This window comes from Argopecten irradians, chromosome 5 (assembly GCF_041381155.1).
Source record: "Argopecten irradians isolate NY chromosome 5, Ai_NY, whole genome shotgun sequence".
Lineage (NCBI taxonomy): Eukaryota > Metazoa > Mollusca > Bivalvia > Pectinida > Pectinidae > Argopecten > Argopecten irradians.
Genome location: NC_091138.1, coordinates 41877502 through 41883647, shown reverse-complemented (window position 1 = coordinate 41883647; position 6146 = coordinate 41877502).

The following is a 6146-nucleotide window of genomic DNA, read 5'->3' as shown; positions in this document are numbered from 1 at the left end:
TTATCTGCACTTGCGGGTAGGTATTGATTGTGACGTCATGTGTTTGCGAGTGAAACGTCATACCTTTCGGAGAAAACGACGTGAATTGCGCTCACAAAACAATGACGTAACAATCGATACCTACCCGCAAGGGAGCTAACTCTGTAATATACAAAGACCGAATATCCTTTTCTTCGATAGCCACATTACATATCTGTAATTAGCAATGATAAGTAACTCACTAGATCTATAATGATGAAAGGAAAACTCTACGTAATATGTCTAATGGATACCGTATTTAGTAAGACAGTGCTTAATCATCATAATAAGCTAGTAATTGCTAAGTAAAATTCCTACCGCTAAACTCTCTCTTGTCTTAATGAATCTTTCGAATATGCTTAATGAGAATATTTTTGAAAGGCGAACAAACTCAATTAAACTATGGAATGACCTTTTTGGAATTTAAAAAGCAGATGTGGATTATCATAGCAAAATGCTAATACTAATAGCCATAAAAGTACTTCAAAGGCAAGCAAATATAGGAAAGTATTCATCTTCACAATTCAACATTTGAGTCAAATAACGTAGAATGTCATTGCGTGATATTTCATTATCGTTGAAATAAATGTTCATACTTAATATTTTTAATAATCGTTTCCATACGCATAAATGCCATTGCATGTATGATCAAAACGATTAATAGACCGAGCATGTAAATATCTGACTATGGGTTTTTAATTGTCAACCCTAATTATCAGTGAAACTTAGTACTGAAAACTAGATAGACCCTGGATTGGTATATCGCCGTCCATAAGCTATTTATACTACGTAGTTACCAAAACATTGAGCGGACTGTTCATTTAATGTATACACATCACAAAGACGGGTGCGACCTGTACTGTAGATAACTAATGTTTAAGATAGTGAGCTTTAGTACTGTCAAGTGACGGACGTGTTGATAAGCCTACAAGTGAATCATAGCGATAGTTTTGTAAACGTTACTGTAGATAAACATAGACAAACGTATATGTCTATCTTCCATAGAAGACCTCTCGTTGTTGGTTGTGCGCTCACTTTTCAATTTTTGGTAACTGTTAAAAAAACCTCATAGACATATAGAGGTAATTATCATAGCAGATAATTTTCTTTTTCAATAAAATAATACTGCCTTTTTGTGTTGCTACCGTTTGTTTGCACAATATCTCTTTAAATCTAAATATATTTCAGCTGTTCGCCAAATACCCTAATTTTAACAGTACAATGTATTGGTTTTGTTTCAATTTCCAAGAAGAGGCCTATAGTTTACAGAAAATCTGAGCTGACTATGAACGCAAGGTAAATATCAAGTAGATAATATTCTGTAGTGTTGGAAAAAAAAACAACAACAACAAAATATCCTAGCATGCACAGTGGACTACAAATAGGGTAGAGTACGTTTTAGAATATAGAACTTTCAGATATTTTATTTAAAAAAAGACGGAACGTAAAGGCGTTAAATAACTGAAAGGTGTGTTAAAACCTATATATTACCTGGTTTGATATAGTACTGCAATACTCTCATCAGAAAAAAATCTGATTTTTCATTGCAGCAGACCGTGATGAACTAAAACCACACTCATTCTGGTACACCAATCCTGAACTCTTCGACCGATTACTACTAGTCTTCCATCTGTAGGCGTCGGGCTATAATCCTACGGAGGGCAGTTGCAAGGTACCGATTGTAAATATGGTTTTTCTCAGTGTACTCAAGTTTTTTTTTTCTTTTTCTTTCTTTCTTTTTTTCTTGTTTTTTTTTTCTTTTGTTTTTCTTTCTTCTTTCTTCTTTCATTTTCTTTCTTCTTTTCTTTCTTTTTCTTTCTTTCTTTTTTTCTTTTGTTTTCTTTCTTCTTTCTTATTTAATTTTCTTTCTTCTTTTCTTTCCTTTTTTTCTTTCTTTTTTTTTCTTTCCTTTTACTTTCTTTTTTTCTCTTTTTCTTTCTTTCAGGACTTTCTTTCATCTCTTAATCAGTCCTTAAATTACAGTGGCTGTAAGACTTCAAACAAAACAAAAAATTCGGAATTTTTAAAAGCGGACATGTTTCCACAACAAAAGATATGAAAAACAGAAACTAATAAATAAAGGAAATAAAAAATCACATGACTGATGATGGAACAATGCCTAACAGACAGAGATCTGATACATTGTAATGGTTTGTCAATACCGCGTAGCTTTCGTATAGTCAATCTCCCATCAGCTTGTCTGGTTCTGGCGAAAGACCCGTCATCACAAAGACCAATCAATTACGTAGCGAGGGTTGTACAACATTGTTAACGTTTGTGATGTATCAATCACTTCATTAAACCGATAGATAATGTGTTCGATGACACGTATTTCTAGGGTGGCATCAATTTCTCTTCACTAACGGCTATTTATACAAGGCTATTCAGTTCATTATTGATAATACAAACTCGTAAAGGTAGAGTTTACAAGCATGCGTTGTCAGGGTAAATATCAGCAGAAGAACAAACACATAACTGACGAGGACATTATACACTAAAAATATGTTCTACGAAATATATAAACAAATTACCATTCAGCTCCATAACCACAAATTGGGATCGAGACATTAAGTTTTCAATTTATTTCTAAAACAATCTGAAATTTATAGACTATAGAACTATTTTTTACGTGAAATCTATGATCTGTATAGATGTCAGAACTTTGCAAGCGCATTACAAGATGATCATCTGTAAAGCTCTGGCATCTATGTAATCATATAGAGTATACTCAAAAAGAAGATGGTTTAATGCTTATATGTACATAATCAACTCATTCATTTTGGGGTCTTTGCATAAAAAGTGTGTAAATTAGACCGAAAAACTGTTAATTATCGACATGATACTCGACAAGATGGAACAGCCATTTTGACGGTGATCAGTTGACGTTACTTCAGGTATGTCAACATTAGTGACGTCATTACGGTCACGTTTTTGGGTGTCAATTATACCTTCACAAAGATTTTAGTTTGGTTTGTTTATATCGTAAAACTGAAAAGTTAATGTAAATGTATTGTAATAACAAGCGCTACAAGTGTTAACTAGATTAGATAATAATAGTTATGCATCTTCTGCAGTAAATGTTATTTCAATGCAAAATTTACATGCAGATGCCAAATTGCTACTTAGTGACCTATGATTGAAATCACACTTTATAGTGTTCTATGGCCCTTCAATGATCTGATATATGTTTGAGGCGAATATGTCGATTAATAACGATTTCCACGTAAGCCATGTCACTAAAAGTAATAATTGAACGTCCTACACACTAGTGTAATCAATAGAATTATCTTTATCCTCTCGGGGTATGGATGGATACGCCGATTTGAATGCAACCAATTTCAATGATGGGATTTTCATATCCAGAATGCCATTTCATCCATACATCATGTGATGTCCCGTAGGTTCCGATGTTTGCGTTAAATAACATCGATATTAGCACCATGGTTGACCTATATAATGATGGAAGCTGACTACATAGCGGGTACATTTCATAGGATTTTATTTTTTTTTTTTTGCTATGTTTGCATTTTTTCTTAAAAGAAGCGAATTACAAAATTCCAAAATTCATTGATATCATGTGCAATCGTGTTGTGTCATGTTCGAGATTTTCTAAAATAAACGAATTCTTATCATTCCACTGACGTCATGAACAACGCTATCCTACAATATAGCAATTCTTTGAGATGTTATTTCATTTTAATTAATAATTTGATTAAGTGATCTAATTAAAATTGTTGTTCATCATTAACTACATGAATTACACAGAATGTATGAAGTAGATAATGAAAATAGAATTCTAATGAGATGGGATTATCGGAAATCATGCAGAAATACAAAAAATGTAGCTTTGCAATAAAATATATGCATTTTCTAAATAAAAAATATTAATTTATGTCACTGACAAACTTGTCAATTAAACATTAAACTATCTTCTTATGGAATATATGGTCTATGTATTGTAGATGCCAGAGATTTGCAGTCAATCCTCGTAATGCGCACTGTCAGTACAGTTAGTCGTGAACGTAACTGTTTACGGAACCAAATACAGCTACGACGAGGTCGCCAACAGCAAAACCAAAATAAATAAACAGGTTTTCAAAAGTTTAGAACAGTCAATAAAGGTTAAAGTACGTAACATTAAATATGTCTGCATAACTGTCAATTATCCTCGTAGCGAATTACAAGGATAATTAGCATGTAGTCAAAATAAGTAAAACGGATATTAAAAAAAGACATGCGTCAAAGTTAATCAACTGCAACTGACGAGTTATAAATTTAATACAACGTGAACGTGAAACACGTCGAATTGTAGATTTTAATGAACCATTTGTAGTTTCAATTTGAACCTCTATATCGTAAAAATGATATCATGAGAAAGAATAGGAAGCATGTCACATTCTCAAATCGGTGTACAAAATGTACAAAGATTATTTTGTCATTACCAAACCAAAAAAAATGACAGAAAATGTAGCTTTTGTGAAATTTCTGATATTCAGGGAATTGAAAAAAAGGATGTTTGTTCATTTTCAATGAATCATAAACAAAGACAACGAAATAATAATGTTAAAAAGATCAACATTCAAACATATCAGTTTCGCTCTGAGTACACAAAAATCTGGATTTGGAACGTTTGACCTACATATTGATATAATTATACATAATGGCTAAGCACTCTATTCTTTGACCTTTGCTGAAATGTAAGCAAAATTTTCTTTCAATGCAAATATGTGATTATGGAAATGATGACTGAAAATGTAATTATTCAGTGAGTAAAGCCTTGCCTACGTGTGGTCTAAATAAATACATTGAAGAATACGTGTTAATCAGCTCTAGGTACTCGTTACACAAGAGGTATTCAAATTAAAGTATTTTAAACCAAACTTTAACCGATACCCCGACATTCAATACGACACACACGTATATACTAATTATAGACTTCAAGATCACGCTTCTCGATCCTATCAAATATCAGAAATAAAAACCGGTGGGATTTAATTCGGTAGCCCGTTGCTCATTCTAAAATTAGTTCTCTATCAAAGTGCTCCGTATTTTATTTCACATTCATTATTATTTTATTTCTTTACGTGCTATGAACTATCGACTGATGTATGTTTTGAAATAGTAGTCAAGTATCCATGTTGTCACGCACAACATGTAGACAAAGTTAAAATAGATTTTGGGGATTGGTTGTAATGCTATTCGAGTTTTGTTTACCTGGCAACCAAATGATATTACAAAGATCTTTTACTTGGACAGACATTTCATAATTCAATGAACTATATTTATATTCTAGATATAACAGTCATATACGTATTCAGAAGCTATATTGCCTATGTTTACGTCATCAACAACGTAGTAAACAAATTTATAAGATAATCATATCGCCTTGATTATTGCGTTATTCTTCTGGAAAACAACGTTATTTGTTTGTTTTTTGCTTGTTTTTGTTTTCTTTAGCGTCCTATCAACAGGCTAGTGTCATCGAGGCAACAAGCTTTTATTATAACATTATACATATTCATACATAATAAAAAAATAAAAAATATAGAATAAAGGGAAATATCTATAATATTGTACATTTTAATTTGTAAACAGATTACATAGCAATTTTAGTTTGGAGGAATAATTTAGGTCGTTCAACACAGAAGGTCGTTGAATTCAGACGGCAATTTTCACTGTAATGGTTAAACACAAATTTAGGGATTAACTATTTAGCTTCTATTAACATACAATGCTTCATTTCAAATTGAAAAATATCCTGTTTTTTAAAGTTGGTAATATTTCTATACTATATATCAAATCAAAAGAAATTTCCTATGTTTGATCTTTTACATATTTTAACTTTTACCTTTGATAGTAACGGGTGTGCTGACTTGTTTCATATTTTAATTTAGTTTCTTCAAATTATCCCGGAAAACTAAAGTATTTGTATGTGTTCAATATCTTTATAAAAAGTTATTTATATACATTTATGTTTTTCAAAGTTAATGCCACAGTTTGGAGAGCGCTATTGTCTTATAGCTAGTATTGTCTCTTAGTGGGACAATTCAAATGATATTTTGATTTTTAAAAGAACTCTTAACTTGATTATTTTAGTAGAAAACATGACTGTTCAATGATTAACTGGA